At 38.7% G+C, this 18,928-nt stretch overlaps 1 long non-coding RNA gene across 1 annotated transcript; it reads right to left on the reverse strand.

Moving 5' to 3' along the window:
• Window positions 1-949: 949 nt before the first annotated feature.
• On the reverse strand, window positions 950-17,798 carry LOC131811102 (uncharacterized). Its single transcript, XR_009345808.1, has 3 exons — window positions 17,651-17,798; window positions 4,565-4,623; window positions 950-1,016 (listed from the first exon to the last, which is right to left on the reverse strand). It is a non-coding gene; the product is annotated as an uncharacterized LOC131811102 (long non-coding RNA).
• Between the last annotated feature and the right edge of the window lie 1,130 nt (window positions 17,799-18,928).

Raw genomic sequence — 18,928 nt, forward strand, 5'->3', positions numbered from 1 at the left:
AGTTTCCTTAGTATAAAATTATGCTAGAAACAGTGGTGACTTTATCGACTCTTGGGAGTCGAATGAATTCACGTGGGTAAAGCAATGTGGCCAGAGCCTGCTGCAAAACAAGCAGATCTCATTTGAGTCATTATAGGAATTATTCAGCCCCCGAAGCTCAGAGCACAGGTTTTCTCTTGTCCCGAGCTCCAGAGTGAACCCAGAGTGGTAAGGGGCTCCCATCTGCTCGTCAACCCTCCCTCTTCCTTATCGGGTCTACCTCTTCAGCTCCTGGGCCATAGGGATGGAGGAGGGAATGAGACTGGGGGGAAGGCCCGAAGGATCTTGCCTAGCAAGGTAAGAGGCTGCCAAATCATCTGTGACGTGTTGCAGTTTCTCTGGGTGACACATTCTGGTGGCAGGTGCCACCCTAAAAAAACAGCTCTCAAATCATTAGCAGCCGCCGCTCTTTCTCCCATTCCCAACTCTCCCACCCAACGGAATAAGTAACCTATTTTCTGTCTTTATAGAATTGCCTGTTCGGATGTAGAGCCATGCCAAACAGTTCTTGTGCATTATTCTAAAAGAGAGAGAAAGAGAAAGAGAGAGAGAAACTTAGAAGCATTAAGGAACTATAAGCCCAGTTCCAATTAATGAGAAAAAGAGCTAATGAATGGCACTTATAGCAAGTGGCACAGAATGCAATCTGCTCTCACCCATCACTGGGTATCTTGTATTTTCATAGCACTGACAACTTTAGATCTTGTATCTTTTACTCGCTAATATAGGTGTTACTCACAGTCCTTCCTGAAGACGTAGCACTCTGTTGAACAGACTTGGGCAAAAATCACAAAATGCTGCCAATGTAGTTGAATTTTAGCTAAGATTACGGAGTATCTTCTGTTTGTGAAGGACATTCATTATGGAACAAGGAAGTGGGACCATTTGGTCCCACCAAAGACTGCTCTTACCTTCTGCCATGAAGACCTGTTGGATATGGTGTTTGCTGTTCCTTCTGTGGGCTTCCAGAGCCCCAGCTGTGAAACAGAAGAAATAATCTCACTAAAGGAAGGGAAGAACAGGGAGGCTTTTAAGAGCTCACATTCTATACAAAGCCGGGCTTCGTGTATTCAGTTCATCTCCAACTCCTTTTCCATTGTTTCTCTGCTCCAGTTTTAGAATTTGACTCTGTGGCAGGTTTAGAGAAAATGTAATGCTGGGGATTTTTTCCCATAGGTTTTAATTTTTTTAAAAAATTAGAAAGATATACAAAAAATAAATGTACAGTTCAATGACTTATCACAAAACAAACACACTGTAACTTCCTAGGTCAAGAAGTAGAATATTACCAGCCTCTAAGAAGTTCTATCTTTTTCAAAATCACTACTCCCTCTTTTCTCCCAAAGATGACTAGTTATCTTAGCACAGTTCCCTAGAAAACAGAGTAAGAGGCAAAGACGAAGCATTAATGCCTTATTTGACAGTTCAACCTCAAGCCAACAGGAGGGAAAAGAAATACAAGGATGGAGAGAGGGGGAGCAAATGCAAGGTGGGGTGTCCCCAAGCTTGCTATAGCTTGCCTCCAACATTACACACCTGGTTGCTCAAACACATGGAATATTTTTGTGAATTTTGTGTGACAATGATGCCTGAGCTTTTCAGGCGCAGAGGATAGCCAGGCATGAATCTAGAAATGAGGACACAGGCATATGGGGACTCAGGCATGTTTCTAGATAAAGGGACTCCAGCAGCCAGAGGCTGGCAAGGATCAAAGGCTAATGGTGAAATGGACTGAGTTTGAGAAAGCCAGAATTCCCATGCTGAGTGTTTGCCAAATATTCCCAGGCACATGGCAAGACTCACTTCTTGTCCAATGGTGGGGTGAGGGAATGAAGAAGTCGTATTCAGGCCTGAGAGTTGTGAGCAGAAGTTACATCTCTCTCTTCTATTCTAAAGCATTCATTACAGAGGTCCTACCCACCAGAACTCTGCGTGATGGAGACCATTTTGAGATACCATCAGCGAGGGTCAGTGAGCAGGTTTGGAGTAGAAGCCCTACCTTCTGTGCAAGATATGTGTGATAGACATATACTATGCCTCCCCAAATTCTCATTTTTAAACCACTAATTTTACAGTGTTGTTTGTGCTGCAGAAGAAGCTAGCCTGCCCTAGTGGCTATAAGACTGGATATTGTGATGTTCCCTGAAGTCCTACCCGTGTCCCATGAGGGAGCCAACATTTGGACATGTGCCAAAGAGTGGATACAAATTAAAGCTAATTCGACAAGAATAATCACAACCTACACATTTCATACCCAGGGAAATAAAGAAATAAATATTTGTTGCGGTAGCCACCCCCTGTTCCTCCCTGTTCTGAACCTCTGGTGTCTGGAAAACCTAGAACAAGAAGGAGGGAAGGTGACCCAGAAGAACAGACTACGGTTTCCTGTCCCTTTCATTTTCCCGAAGCTATGGATCAAATCTAAGCTGAAAAAAGATAAAAATTAGGGTTTTCAACTGAATTATTCTATTTTGGAGAATGATCAAAAAACCATAGATCACCTGAGGTCTCCTGAGGCAAAAAGAGATTCCAAAAGAGCTTTGCAGTAGACAGTAATTTTCACTCCCAATATATGTTTGGTGAAGGTGCCTACTTATGATCTCTGTCAAATAAACAAAATCTTTAAAAATTTTAGAGATATAATTCACACTTCACTCCATTTAAACTGATCCATCTGAAATGTACATGTCAATGGTCTTTACTCTATTCACAAAATTGTGCAAGCTTTTTCAGAACCTATTTCTGAACATTTCCACACCCTAGTAAGAAGTGTTGTATTCATGAGCAGGCCCTACCCCTTATGACCCCAACTTTCCCATTTCCAGCCCTAAGAATAATTTTTTAATATAATTTCTGTCTTTTTTTAAAAAGATTTATTTATTTATTTGGCAGAGAGAGAAAGCATAAGTGAGGGAGAAGAGCAGGCAGAGGGAGAGGGAGAAGCAGGCTTCCCAATGCAATGAGGGGCTTGATCCCAGAACCCTGGGATCATGACCTGAGCTAAAGGCAGATGCTTAACTGACTGAGCCACCCAGACTCCCCAATCTACTTTCTGTCTTTATAGAATTGCCTATTCTGGACATTTAATAAAAGTGGAATCATAGGGACACCTGGGCAGCTCAGCGGGCTAAAGTCTCTGCCTTCAGCTCAGGTCATGATCTCAGGGTCCTGGGATCAAGCCCCGCATCGGGCTCCCTGCTCACTGGGGAACCTGCTTCCCTTCCTCTCTCTCTGCCTGCCTCTCTGCCTACTTGTGATCTCTGTCAAATAAATAAATAAAATCTTTTTTTAAAAAGTAGAATCATAAAATATTCTTTTGTAAGGGACTTATGCTCACTTAGCATAACATTTTCAAGAAGCCTCTGTGATGTCACATGAGTTAGTACTACACTGATTTTTATGGCCAAATAACATTCCATTGTATGACTATTTCAAATTTGCATCTTCATTTATCAACTGGTGGACATTAGAGTTGTTTCCACTTGGGGCTATTGTTAATAATGCTGCTTGAATGATACCAAGTTTTTGTATGGGTACATGTTTCCATTTCTCTTGGGTATATACCTAAGAGTGGGATTTCAGGTCATGCAATATCTCTTTGTTTTCCCTTTTTAGGAACTTCCAGACTGTTTTCCAAGCATCTGCATCATTTTACATTCTCACCAGCAGTGTAGGAGGGTTCCAAATTCAACACTGCCTTTTAATGAAGAAAAAGAAATGGAAATGCTGCAGGTGTATTTATTAACTCCTGTAAATGAGGCAAGTTTTTTCTACTTGCAATGAGAGAAGATAGTGGAGTTCTCTCAGTTCATCAAGAAAACGATTGCACCATCCTAAAGTTCCTAGATTGCTATCAGGGAGCAGTTTAGATCCAAAAACAATCTGGCTCAGATGCAGGAAAAAAACTAATGCTTTCACCTGTTTTCATTTGTGATTTAATTTTCACTTCTATTGAGCAGCTTTGGTTAAATAAAAACATGAGAACTATTTTTATGGGGATAACAATTATCATCTAAGTTTGCATAATGCTAAAAAAAAATCAAGGTATCAGAATATATGACTTCCCTTTGAAGTTAAAACTAGGAAAAAAATTAAGTCTTCTTGCATAAAGTATCACTATCCATAGCATCTGATTTCTAGTGGGTCCTATGCCATTTCGAAAAGGAGCTCAATCAAGTGTCAGTAATGATTTTTATATCCTTTTAAAGGGGGAATCAAATATAGCATCCTAAGTGCCGAGACATTAGAAATCAATATAAAAGATATCTGGGTATTGTATAAATGGTTACGAAAATTACAAGTTCATTTATCAAAAAAGATTACCTGTTCACAAATCCTAATGAGAGATCCCATGTGGTGAACATTTGGCTAATAACTCAGCAGCTGCAGAACATTATAACTTAATTTAATTATTTCCAAAGAGATGTGATCTCTCTGCTACAAACAAATACACACTAAGGAAAGAAATAGGTCTCTATGTTTCTAACTATTCCAACTGAACCACAGAATGCAGAAAAATATTTACCTTGAACCACCTGTATTCCCAGTATAATGCTAGGTCCACATCGTCAGTGACAAAGCATCCTGGAGGACAGAAGCAATTATACAGATAATTAAAGGAAAGCAATCACTTGTGCCCCCCCTTTTCCTCTTTATTCCCCTAGTTATCAGAAAATTAACATGAAGCATTTTTTCTCTTAAAAAATGAACTATATGAGTAATTGTTTTAATATCCTGCTTGATTTTTCTAGAAAGTCCTATCAAGTACGAATTCGATTTTGAGGATTTGTTTGCCACCCAAAATGATTAATTTAAGAACTGATGATTCCCGATCCTGCCATGCGTAGAGAGTGGCATCAAGAGTTTCTCCCTTCATGGGAATCGTCTGAACCAGGAGATACGACCCTGCTAACAACCAAATGCTTGTTTAGTGATAATGTCCTAGATCAAAAATATAAAGCTATGACAACCAGGTTGGGGACAACTGGAACAATTTGAAGATGGATTGTATAGTAGATGATATGAAGGCAGTATTTTTTAACATTCTTGAATAAAGGCATGACAGTGTGGTTACCTCTTTGGAGAGGTGTGCTGAAATATCACAGGTTAAAGTGTCAGGACACCTACAACTTCTTCCAAAATGGTTCAGCCAAACGAAGTCTGAATATAAAGCAAATGCAAGAAAAATAATGATGACGGGGGAATCTAGGTCAAGAGAAATAGGTGTTGCTTCTTTCCATTCTTTTCAGGTCTTTAATTTTTCAAAATTAAAATAGAATTTGGGGAGGAGATAGAAGACACACCCTTGCTGCCTATGAAAAAACTAAATCCTTTAAATCCTGACTTAAACGCCGTGTGTGTGTGTGTGTGTGTGTGTGTGTGTTATCTTATTATCTGCCCCACTGTGAACTGTCCCACTCTTGAGTTACTGTAACACTTTCTGGCTATCGACTGAATTAACAACCAGTCATGTTCTGTTCTCAATAAACATCTGTTAATTCAATTGATTGATGTAGGCTTGAAGCTCAAGGAATCAGTCTCTAACAGATTTTGTAAGAGCTGAGAATAACAACAGTATGACAATGACAGCTGCTGTATATCACATGTTCGTTGTGTGCCTGGCATAGGGCTAAATATTTCACATAAAGCACATCACATTATCTCACTTAGTTTTGATGCAGAATCCTGGGTCGTCTGATAACGCATGCCACAAAACCCCGATTTACTTTAGTCAAGCAGTTCTCAGCATGTCAAGGTATTAAAAAAGAATGAAAACCAGGATGCTTTATTTCCTGTGGTCTCACACAACTGGGAGAGTTTAATGGTGTTTGTATAGCTTTAAAACTCAGAGAAGAAGACATTGCCAGAGTGAAATTCCCAAGAAACAATTTGTGGTGGCCAACATCATGGCTGTCTTGGTAGATGGTGATTTCCCTTTCAAGGCCAGCTGTGGTGGAAGAACCCTGAGGCAGACAACACGGGAATCCATCAGGGTCCTGGGCCAGCAGCTCTGTAGATTCTGAATTTTCCCAGGAACCTGCTGATGCCTTTTCAAAATGTCCGTGTAGACGGGTAAGATTAATTACCAGGAAGAAGCCCGGGGTCTATTTCCAAGATGGGAGGTTGTCTGTTCCATCTACATAGAGCTGTTGAAATGATACCCCATGGCTTTCACATCAGGTGTCCTCGACTCATGACTTTGAGTGAAGAATCCTTTAGGTGCCACTTTGTGCATAAAACTGCAGGAAGTCTGTGGAGACCATTACAATGGAGCCACCGCAAGATAATTTGTCACAGCAGCACTGAAGCTAACCCAGGGTGGGACATGGCTGTTAAGAAAATCATTGGCATGAATGCCACAGATAAGGGAAGTCATTGCCATTTTAAAAAAAGGATAAAACCTGAGTATCTTTTATGTATGTTATCTTTCGGTAATTAAATAAGAGTAACAGTAATTGAAACAAGTGGTAGTTTTCTATCAGTAAATTATAATGACATACTGTTGAATGATCTAACTCCTGGAAGAGACAATGTGTTCATTCCTATTTCTGAATGATTAACTCTAATCAGTGGTTTATGTAAATGACTATGCATAAAAAAGAGTAAAAGATATTTTCATGGAGAACTGCTTTTTTGTTTTATAAAATTAATTTAGTAACCCAGATGGTCCTTAATTATTTTTGAAAAAAAAAAAAAGTGGAATCAAATGCATTGGGCTACTTTGACTTTGGCGCTGTGTTTTTTTCTCCCACAGTGACATCTGTCTACACAGGACAAAATAAATCAGGTAAAGCAAACAGAAGATGTGAATATCCTTGTCTTCGGTTAGTCCAACAGTAGATTTACGAGCGGGGAGCCAGAATGCTGGCACATTCACCTGGCTGGAAACTGCTCTGGAGATGAGCTTTGTTCAGCTAACATCTCTCATTCCATGTGCCCCACTGGCCTTCTATAGTGCCTCAAACTTGGCCAAGTTATTTCTCGTGCAACTTCTGATGGCAACTCCTTCTGCATGGAATGATTTTAACTCCAGTCTTCACATTGATGGGCCCTTCTCATCCTTTGGGTCCTGGCTTCAACATCGCCTTCTCAGGGAGGTCTTTTCTAAACCTTCAGCCACCTAAAACCCTCCTCAGATGAGGCACCTGGGTGCTTCAGTCATTTAAGCATCTGCCTTTGGCTCAAGTCATGATCTTGGGGTCCTGGGAACAAGCCCCACTTTGGGCTCCCTGCTCAGCAGAGAGTCTGCTTCTCTTTCTCCCTCAATGCACTCTCTCAAATAAATAAATAAAATCTTTAAAAATAAAATAAAATCCTCCTAGGGCATACCTTTTATTTTCTATGCTCAAATGCTATTTGTTTCCTTCATAGAACTTATTGCAACTTAAAAACACATTTTGTGTTTTGCTTATTTGTTGATCACCTATCTTTTCCACTATTCTGCGTGGCCCACGAAGGCGGGACCCGTGCCTTCTGTGTTTACTGTGGTATCTTCAGCAGACAGCAGAGAATGTGGCAGCTGGTGAGTAGTCAGTTGGTTCTGGCTAAATATTTGAATGGACGGATTCCTAGACATTCGTCGCTAACTTGGCCTGAATGAGGAAAGAGGACTAAATCATTTAGACTTGGTTAAATTCCTCTTTGACCAGTATGTGAGGGTTGGCTAGGCCGCAGTACAAAATAGATACAAACCTATTTTGGCTTAACACACATTTATTTCTCCATCATAAAACAGGAGGAGATGGTTCTAAGTCAATGGAGATGGGTGCAGAAGGACCAAACAGGCCAACAGCGGCTGGGCCAGCCATCACCCAGCTTCCAAACCCACAGTGGGGGTGAACAGTCCCATCAGTTAGAAGCGAAAGAGCACCACAGAGTGCATATGGAGGTTTTCAGGGGCTCAGCCTGGAAGTGGCAGGCATCATTCCTGCCTGCTAACACACATGACACACAGTCATGTGTCTACCCCCACTGCAAAGAATGCTGGGAAATATAATCTCATTGTTTCTTCTTGAAGACTTTGGATCAGGATAACAAAAATGTTTTCTTCTTTTTTTTAATGGAAATCCAAGTTGTCTCTAGGTTTCTATTTTTTGCAAATTAATAAATATGGTTTCCACTTATCTTTGTATACTTTTGCCAGTGGGCAAGTGACATAATGTCCTAGAGATGGAATTGCTTTTTCTCCATGTGCACTTTAAACAATATTGATAGAAAATGCCAACAGCAATACAAAAAATAGATTGAGGAATCTTTCCTTCATATCTTTGAATAGCTCATAGTAGTTATTGTTTTCAAAAAAACGTATTAATACCTATATCAGGGCTAAAAATTATATTAAAAATTTAGAGGTACTAGCTAAAGAAAAAATGTGCGTGTGTGTGTATGTGTGTATGTGTGTGTGTGTGTGTGTGTGTGTATACACATGTATATAAACTTTTAGAATTGAATCACATTTAAAATAATTTTAATCCTTGGGGCATCTGGGTGGCTCAGTGGGTTAAGCCTCTGCCTTCGGCTGGGGTCATGATCTCAGGTCCTGGGATCAAGCCCCACATTGGGCTCTCTGCTCAGCGGAGAGCCTGCTTCCCCCTCTCTCTCTGCCTGCCTCTCTGCCTACTTGTGATTTATCTCTCTGTGTGTCAAATAAATAAATAAAATCTTAAAAAAAATTTAATTGTTGTTAATGAAGGCAAATAAGTCAGCGTTAATATCTTTAATATCCGTTTCCTCTGTCATTTTACTTGTTACTGTCTCACAAAGATACATGGGGAAAAAACGAAATAAAACACCTCACTAAGGCCTGGTGTCCAGTGACTCTTGTCCTTTCTAAGCGGCATCCAGCAGGTGTCTCCCCTCCTCTACTAAGGTGTGCTTTCCTCAAAGCTACTGCTTTTGGAAGTATTGGTAGAGCAAAACTTAAATCCTTCTTCATAGGACTTGTCTTCTTTTTTAAGGGCACAACTTATCTCTTTAAAAATAAACATGAAAATACTTCTTTTAGAACTAATACCAAGGGTCACCTGGGTGGCTCAGTTGGTTAAGCACCTGCCTTCAGCTCAGGTCATGATCCCAGGTCCTAGGATCAAGTTCTGCATTGGGCTCCTCACTCAGCAGGGAGCCTACTTCTCCCCCTGCTTGTGTATGCTATCTCTCTCTCTGAGAGAAATAAAGGTAACTGAATATTATCCTATAAAATTAAAATATATCCTATGGATTAAAGATTAAGTGGGAAAAAAGCCATATTAAAAAAGAAACTGCATTTGAATATTCATGTAATTTTAGTGTTGGAGTAAGAAACTTTAGAAGCATAACACTAACAGAAAGATAAAGATAGGACAATCTACAGAGAAGAAATAGTACCTATCATGAGTCAAAATGGCTAGATACTAATAGCACTTCCTCCATTTGGAGGGGTGTAAGAAAACAGGACTGTATCCATAATGGAAAAATACTTTTTCTCCCCCTCAAAAAAACATCATTACATATGGGGGAGTATGTACCTTAATGACGTGAAACTTATTTACTTAAGGGAATCTACCAACTAAACTAATTGTTTGGTTGTGTTAAGGATACATACCCCCTTATCAGTGAAATGCATTTAACCCTATTTATATTTTTATGAGAACCTTTTTTAACACTTTCAAATTTTCTCAAAGTGAACTTTTGCCAGTACAGCTAAATTATACAAATATTAAATGTTCATTCATAAGATCCTAACAAACTGAATTCAATAATACATCATAAAAATCATTCACCATGATCAAGTGGGATTTTTCCCATGGATGCAGGAGTGATTCAATTGTTAAAAATAAACCAATGTGATACATCATATCAATAAGAGAAAGAATAAGAACCATATGATCATTCAATAGATGCAAGAAAAGCATTTGAAAAAGTACAATATCCATCCATGATTTAAAAAAAAAAAAATCCTCAACAAAGTAGTTTAGAAGGAATATATGCCAACGTAATAAAACCTTTATATGAAAAACCCACAGCTAACATCATCCTCAATGGGAAAAAAACTGAGAGCTTTTCCCCTGAGGTCATGAACAAAACAAGAAGGTCCACTCCAGACACTTTTATTCAACACAACATTAGAAGTCCTGACCACAGAAATCAGACAACAAAAAGAAAAAAGGCATTCAAATGGGTAAGGAAGAAGTAAAACTTCCACTACCAAAAAACTGCTAGAACTGATGAATTCAGTAAAGGTGCAGGATACAAAAATCAGTGTACAGAAATCTGTTGCATGTCTACACACGAAGAATGAAGCAGCAGAAGGAGAAGTTAATAAAACAATTCTATGTATAGTTCCTCCCAAAATAAAAAGATATCTAGGAATAAATCTAACCCAAAGAGGTAAAAGACCTACCTGTACTCCAAAAACTATAAAACACTGATGAAGGAAATTGAAGATGACATGAAGAAATGGTACTCCTATTTTTCCAAAGTATTCTTTCCTTTTATCTTCATGGCAACTTGGCAAGCTTATTTGAAACATAGACGCAGGTTAAGAAACTTGCCTGCCACATACATTCAGGCACATCTGACATGAGACCAGAACACAGAACTCAGATCTTTCCCCCGCATCTGGTCATTTTTTCCAGATGTGCCACATCTGCCTTTTAGTACCTTCAAGTTTCTAAACTTCTAACCCTTCAGAAATAAAGGTAACTGAATATTATCCTATAAAATTAAAATAAATCCTATGGATTAAAGATTATAGTGGGGGAAAAAGCCATATTAAGAAAGAAACTGCATTTGAATATTCATATAATTTTAGTGTTGGAGAAAAACTTTAGAAGCATAACACTAACAGAAAAATAAAGATAGGACAATCTACAGAGAAGAACGATTTTATACTTGGGAATTTAAATCACCATAACTAAATCAAAATACAGAATTACAATGTGAGGAAATATTTGCAACACATATGACAGGCAAAGAATTTATCTTTTTAATGTGTAAAAATCCCTTATAAATCAATTAGGTGAGGACCCCATTAAAATGGGCAGAAGACATGATTAGGCCAATTCCATTAAAAATACATGTGATGAGAAAACACGAAATAGCACAAACTAAAAGGTGTCCGATCTCACTAGTAATGAAATTAATTGATGTTTAACAATCTTCTTTCAGTCTGGTCAAGACTGAAAACAATACTCTTCCATTTGGCAATGGTGTGAAGAAACTACTCTCCCATACTTCTGGTGGGAAAGAATTTGTATAACCTTCCTGAAGAACAAGTAGGAAAATGTTGTAAGTCTCTTAAAAATGTACATACACTTTGGCCCAGAAATTGCAGACACAAAGATTTATCTTATACTAAAAAATTACTCATGTGTTTGAAGATGTTCATTGCAGCATATATATTTTTAAATATTATAAAAATAGAAATCAACCTAAATGTCCAACTTTAGGGAACTGGTTAAACTATAATGAATTTATACAGTAAAATATTTTAAAGTATTTTAAAATACTTCAAATTTAAAAATTTTTAAATTAAATTATTTTAAAGTATTTTAAATACTTGAAAAATATTATGTTGTCAGACAATAGTGTTTTTGACCTGGTAGAGTTTAGGATATATTGCTAATGGAGTAAAAGGAATAATTCTCAATAAGATAGGTACTTTATTATATATGTTGGAGGGAAATCATGATACCTCTGTGGCACACACACACACACACACACGCACACACACATACACACACACAAGTCTGAAGAACTCTACACCAAACTGTTTCTAGTGCTTGCCACTGTAGAGTGATAATGTGAATACAGTTTTTACCTCTTTTAATCTCCAAATAGTCTACTTTGAGCAAATTTTATGTTTCTAATTTTTAAAATACTATTAAAGGGGGTGGCTCAGTGGGTTAAAGCCTCTGCCTTCAGCTCAGGTCATGATCCCAGGGTCCTGGGATCAAGCCCCGCATCAGGCTCTCTGCTCCACAGGGAGCCTCCTTCCTCTTCTCTCTCTCTCTCTGCCTGCCTCTCTGCCTACTTGTAATCTCTGTCTGTCAAATAAATAAATAAAATCTTTAAAAAATAAATAAGTAAATAAAGGGGCAGCTGGATGGCTCAGTCGGTTAAGCAGCCAACTCTGGATTTCTGCTCAGGTCTGATCTCAAGGTGCTAGGGAGGAGTCAAGATGGTGGAGGAGTAGCAGCTTGAGACAAGTGTAGGGATAGAGGGCACATATCTCAATATTATCAAGCCATCTATGAAAAACCCACCACAAATATCATTCTCAATGGAGAAAAACTGAGAGCTTTTCCACTAAGGTCAGGAACAAGGCAGGGATGTCCATTATCACCACTGCTATTCAACATAGTACTAGAAGTCCTAGCCTCAGCAATCAGACAATAAAAAGAAATTAAAGGCATCCAAATCAGCAGAGAAATCATCAAACTATCACTCCTTGCAGATGATATGATACTATATGTGGAAAACCCAAAAGGCTCCACTCCAAATCTGCTAGAACTTGTACATGAATTCAGTAAAGTGTCAGGATATAAAATCAATGCACAGAAATCAGTTGCATTTCTTTACACCAACAACAAGATAGAAGAAAGAGAAATTAAGGAGTCAACCCCATTTACAATTGCACCCAAAACCATAAGATACCTAGGAACAAACCTAACCTAAGAGGCAAAGAATCTATACTCAGGAAACTATAAAGTAGTCATGAAAGAAATGGAGGAAGACACAAAGAAATGGAAAAATGTTCCATGCTCATGGATTGGAAGAACAAATACTGTGAAAATGTCTATGCTACCTAAAGTAATCTACACATTTAATGATCTCAAGATCTCAAGATCAAGCCCCTCATCAGGCTCTGTGCTCAGCGGGGAGTAGGGGCCTGATTGAAATTCCCTTCCTCTCCGTCTGCCCCTCCCCCTGCTTGTGTGCCCACTCTGTTTCTGGAATAAATGCATTTTAAAAAATAAAAAATACTGTTAAAGTATAGCAGCACTAAGTCTAACATACACTTGAACTGATTAATGGTAAATTCAACTAACTTCAGCCTGAGACTGATCCAGACTGCTTTGGAGCTTAGAAAAGTGTTTAAAGGAGGTGAGATTTCCTCTTCTTTCCAATGGGGCAGGATAGTGTCTCTGGGGGAAGGAGTCTGCTCTCTCTTTACTTTCTCTATCCCATTTGGAGATGTGTCTTTCCCAGGGAAGGAGTAGGACTTCTGTTTCCACAAATAGAGGGTTGGGCTGGAATGTCTGATGACCACACTTGCCAGCCGGTCTTAACAATTCTTTTGATCTTCACATCAAAGCGACTCCATTGAAAGGCTGAGGGAGGATTACTGACGAGCAGGCACATTCTAGTTGAAAGATCTTGCTCCATCAGTAGGTTTTCATCTAATCATTTCTGTGGTAATTCAGGACTGTTAAATAAATTGAGACATGGAGGTGTGACACAGTTTAGCAAGATCTGCTTTCTGTTTCCCGGGAGCCCCGAGGTTCTCTGGTAGCTTGGGGGTGGAGGACAGCTGGGGTGGGGCAGGAGATGGAGAGTCCTGAAGGGGAGCCTCAGTCCCCTGAGAAAGTCTAAGACGCCCCCCTCCAAGGGAAGCACCATGAGGCAAAAGCCAGCTCGGTGGTCCTCTGTCTTTCAGATTCCATCTCAGAGTCAGAATGGCTGCTTCTTGCCTTCCTTGGTTTCTTCCACCAGATAACGGCATTGCCTTCACTGGTTCATTTCAAGTGGTCCTAAGTTTAGTCCTTTCAGACACCAAGCTCTTAATTATAGCAAAGTAATTTTAATGTTGGAAGACATCGTAAAATAGCTGATTAATAGTTTTTTTTTTCAGTTCTGTGCACAGTGGGGAAAGAAAAGAATGAACATGACCTCGCACCCATACCAAAATCAGAGAGTACAAATTGAGGTGTTTTGTTTTGTTTTGTTTTTTGGTTTTTGCTTTTTTTCCAACACAAATATGCATTTTTTAATTTTATTTTATTTTATTTATTTACTTTTTTTTTTTTTTTTTTTTTTGCCAACAGGCTGTGTAAAGTTCTTTAAGGAACAAATTATACTTTGAGAAGAAGCCAATGATCATGGATAATATATAGCTGGGGAGAAAAAGAAGAAAAGAAAAAAGGAAGCAGCAACCTCCTCCTAACTAGAGCTCCTTAACAACAGGGAAGAAAGTCAAGTCCAGGAGGGGCCAGTGAGTACTACAAATTCTTTAGCTTTTGATTTTGTTGTTGAAGATTTATTATTTCTCAGAAAATCTAGCCAAATTTGGCAACCTGGCCAAATCTTTTTAGTGATGCCCTTGATGAATGGTTAGCCCCCATACTTCATTACCAAATTTGAAATTACTGCCAAGTCACATTGATTAGCATTTGTTTCTATGTCTAGGAAGGCTCTGGCTCTATTTACAATTCTGTGATTTGGTTACCTGTGCCACTCAGCAGGGTTATTCTTTTCCTTCAGGTGCTTTTCACAAACAAATGTTATTATTTCACTAAAGACTCTTTGGGAGAGACTCCTGGAATTTTGGAAGGATTACTAGCTCTGAAGGCTAGTAAATGGGCTAGAAGCTTGTACTGCTAAAGAGGGCATTTAACTTTAATACAGTCTTCAAAGCTTTCAACTGTCAACTTAGTACTTATGATATTTTACATTTTCCCAACATTCTGTCCCAAAATTAATCAATAGTTTTCATCTTCCTTCTTTGGATGATCGTATTTCATCCAAAGGGAGAAGCCACTCATAGAACACAGATGGTTCCAGCACTATTCTTAAAACTTCTGAGCCAAGCTACAAACTATTTATTTAGTGACATTCATTTCAAATTTCATTTCAGTGTTTTGCTCATGGTGAACACTCAGGAAATATTTCCCATCATCTGTTTAAAACGACACAACCACGAAATTCATAAAAACAACCTATCCCTCCATATTGTCTTCTCAAAAAAGCTTTCTTTTGTCAAGCTTCCTACCGCTTTCCTTTTTAACTATGAAAAGTTGCAAAGAAGAAATTTTATCAGTGTATTTAGATTTTTGTTGGTATCACTGACCAATTATGGCCATTATGGTACCTCTGTTGAGTAACTGTTGAGTGTTTGGAATTGACACCATAGACCTGGCATAGCTTCCATCACTTTTATTTGTACTGGAAAACCAAGAAGTTAAGTTGACTCACTTAATTGCAGTATCTTCTCTACTGTGGTGGCCTTGATCCAGATGTGTCATATCTCCAAGGTAATGCCTGTACTCTACCGAAGAACATTCGTCCATTTAATTTTATAAATTCTATAGATTATACACAACTATTATCTCCAACTTATAGATGAGGAAACCAAGATTTGGATAAGTTAAGGGCCTTCATGAAGTCACAATTTATTACATTTGAGATTAAAACCAAAGACTCTCTCCTCAAAAAGCCCCTATTGCTAACCACAGTGGATCACAGTTTCCATCATCTAGAATAATAAAACCATCCTTCACCTAACATTTAAAAAAATCAAGTAGTTCTTCATCTCTAAAAGGAGAAATAATAACACCAGTCTTTATTGTTATGATCTTTTATAGCTGCAAAGTATTTTCAGGCTCATGACATCAGATTTTCTTAAAAATAACTTTAGAAGTAAGTTCGAACACCCCATTTTATAGATGAAGAAGCTGATTTCCAATAACTTGAAAAAGATTCTCTCAAGGATACACAAATGAGTAAGTGGTGGAGGCACGCTCTTCATCTAGTCCCCGTGCTTCCATATGTGGATTCCACGAGCTGCTGATGCTAGTTTAGGCAGAAAATGGTGATGAGCCATGTTTTCTGTAGAGATGCAGCCATTTTATTGAAAGAAATTCTGGTGTGTGTGATAAGAACACTTTCCCAGAGGAAAGAGAGATCTGCCAAAGTATTTGAATTTACCTTCCTGCCCTGAGTCAACCCCAGGACCAGACTAATCTAGCCCATTTGTCAAGAGAAGTTGGTTTCAATGCATATTTGTCATTAAGATATCCTTGAGGAAAGGGACTATAAGAATCTGAAGTGCCATATAAACTAAAGTACCATATAAAACTAATATATACAAAAATATATTTCATTCACTGAAACAGTTTTTAAATATTTAAATTTTAATTTTCTGAACTATGGTGGTCCTTACTGGTTCCCAATAATAAAAAATAAATTAGTTTAAGGCTACTTCTCACTTTGAGCGTAGTGTAATTCTTGATCGGGCTAAGCTGGCTAAGAGTACACTCACTCTGTTCTTCCTGCAAGAGGAAAGGTGAATCAATCCTTTCATCTCCCACTCAACCTTCACCTCTAATCATTGCAGTGTCTTTCCACGTGTACTTTTTAATTCCACCACAACCTAACCTCTATTCAGCTTTGAGGTACCAATATGAAAATTGTGTCTGAGAAGCTTCAACTCTCCTGTGATCTTTTTCTTAGTTGAATGTCAATATGAGCTGTAATTTTATGAATACTTGTAAACTATAAAAGGAGAAATGGCCAGAAACATGCTAGGTAGCAAGGGAAGAGCATCTTTGACCTAAGAATTCACCATTATCCTCAGATAACATTTGCTGAACATTTGTCAGAAGCCGGGCTGACTGATATATATATATATATATATATATATATATATATATATATTAATCTATCCACTCTTCACAACAGATGCATGAAGTGGGGTTTTTAATCTCCATTTCTTAGTTGAGAAAACTAGGGTACAGAAAGATCAGGGAATTTGACGAAGCTCACATGGAAAGGGAGAGAACTAGGTTTCAAGTCCTGGCTACCCGGTCTTAGACTGTGTTAGCTTCACTCTACAAACTAGATTGGGACACAAACATTAGACCCTTCTGGACCTAAAAACAGAACACCTGTTTCTCAAAGAAAATGAAAAGCAAAATTAGAGATGGAGACAGTATAAAAGGAACAGGATTTTCTGTTGAAATGGGGTAGCCATTCAGCAAATGTGAGTCAAACTCAAGCCACGCAGAAAAAGTTCAGGATGTAAGCCAGGAAATGTAAAATGAGAGGTTAGTGCAGAGCCTGAGATCTGGGTTCGTGTATACTGGGCGTTACCACCCATGGGCTCTCAGGCAAGGTCACTGGGTCGGAGTCCTGGACACTGCGCACGCGCAGAGCCAGCGCTTCAGGGTTTATTCCAGCTTCCGGTCCTGCGTCTCAAAAGTGCCCTTTGGGAGGAGATCAGCTAGATAGCTTATCAATCCATTGCAAACTCCTACAAATCCAACAGGAGACCAAAGAGAAGAACAAAAATTCTAGAAACAGGAAATCAACCACTTTCTGAAAGGTAGGATGGTGGAGAAGTGAATCCAAAGCGACAGGAAGATAGACCCGTTGGGGGGGGGGGGGGCTCCCAGCAAGCGGTGGAGCAACTGAGCACAAAATCAGGACCTTTAAAAGTCTGCTCCACTGAGGGACATCGCTTCAGAGGCTAAACCAGGGTGAAGCCCACGGGGCCAGTGTGGCCCCAGGTCCCATAGGGTCACAGAAGGATCAGGGGTGTCTGAGTGTCGCAGAGCTCACAGGTATTAGAGTAGGGAAGCCGGCGACAGAGACAGAGCAGAGGAGTGAGCTCTCAGCTCTCTCAACTCGGGCTTACCTTGAACCGGTCACAGGCTTGGTGAGCTCAGAGTGTGGCCAGAGGCCACAGAGATGGGAGTAATTTGGTGCTATTCTCTGAGAGTGCACTGAGGAGTGGGGCCCCGGGCTCTAGGCTCCTCTGGCCGGAAATGGGGAGGCCACCATCTTCATTCCCATTCCCCGGAACTCTACGGAAAGCCTTCAGGGAACAAAAGCTCCCAAAAGAAAACCCGAGTGGATTACTCAGCCCAGCCCCTGGCAAGGGCAGTGCAATTCCGCCTGGGGCAAAGACACTTGAGAATCACTACACCAAAAGATCAACAAGAAATCCAGCCAAGACCAAGTTTATTTACCCAAGAGAAAGCGAAACATGGTATTCATGGCTTTCTCCCCATGATTCTTTAGTCTTGCAGTTAATTTAATTTTTTCTAATTTTCTTTTTTTTTTCCTCTTCTAAATTTTTTTTAACTTTTACCCTTTCCTCTTTTAATGTTTTTTTAACTAGTTTATCTTAAGAATACTTTTCATAAAAAATAATAATAATATTTTTTGAACCTTTATTATTATAGTCATATTTTTTTCCTTATTGTATCTAACGTTATTTTTTGTATATATATAGGGTTTTTTCTTCTAAAAAATTTGGGGTACAACTTCTTCTAATAGATCAAAATATACCCTAAATCTAGCTCCGGGCTTGTACTAGTCTCCAGTCTGAGCAAAATCTCTCCACTTTCTTTTTCTTTATTATCCCAGCCAACTTACTTTATAAATTCCTTTTTTAGAAATTAAAAAAAATATTTTTTTTTCATCTTTATAGGCATATTCCATTCCTTCATTGTGTTTACCCTTATATATGTTTTTCATTCTTTAAAATTTTGGGAGGTAGTGTCTTCTAAGAGACCAAAATACTCCCAGAATTAAGTGGTTGACCCTGTTCTAGTCACAGGCTAATATATATACTTTTTTTCTTTTTTATATTTTTAAAAATTTGTTTTCTTTTTTTAAAATTTTTTTCTGGACTTCTCTTTATCCCCTTTCTCCACCCCAAGATTTGGGGTCTATTCTGATTTGGTTAAAGCACATTTTCCTAGGCTCTTTGCCACCCTTTCAGTATTTTTTTTTCCTCTTCTTCATATATTCTTATCTGGACAAAATGACAAGACATCAAAACTCACCACAAAAAAAAAAAAAAAAAAAAAAAAGAGAACAAGAGGCAATACCGAAGGCTAGAGACCTAATCAATAGAGACATTGGTAATATGTCAGAACTAGAGTTAAGAATGACGATTCTCAAGGTT

Source organism: Mustela lutreola, chromosome 11 (assembly GCF_030435805.1).
Source record: "Mustela lutreola isolate mMusLut2 chromosome 11, mMusLut2.pri, whole genome shotgun sequence".
Lineage (NCBI taxonomy): Eukaryota > Metazoa > Chordata > Mammalia > Carnivora > Mustelidae > Mustela > Mustela lutreola.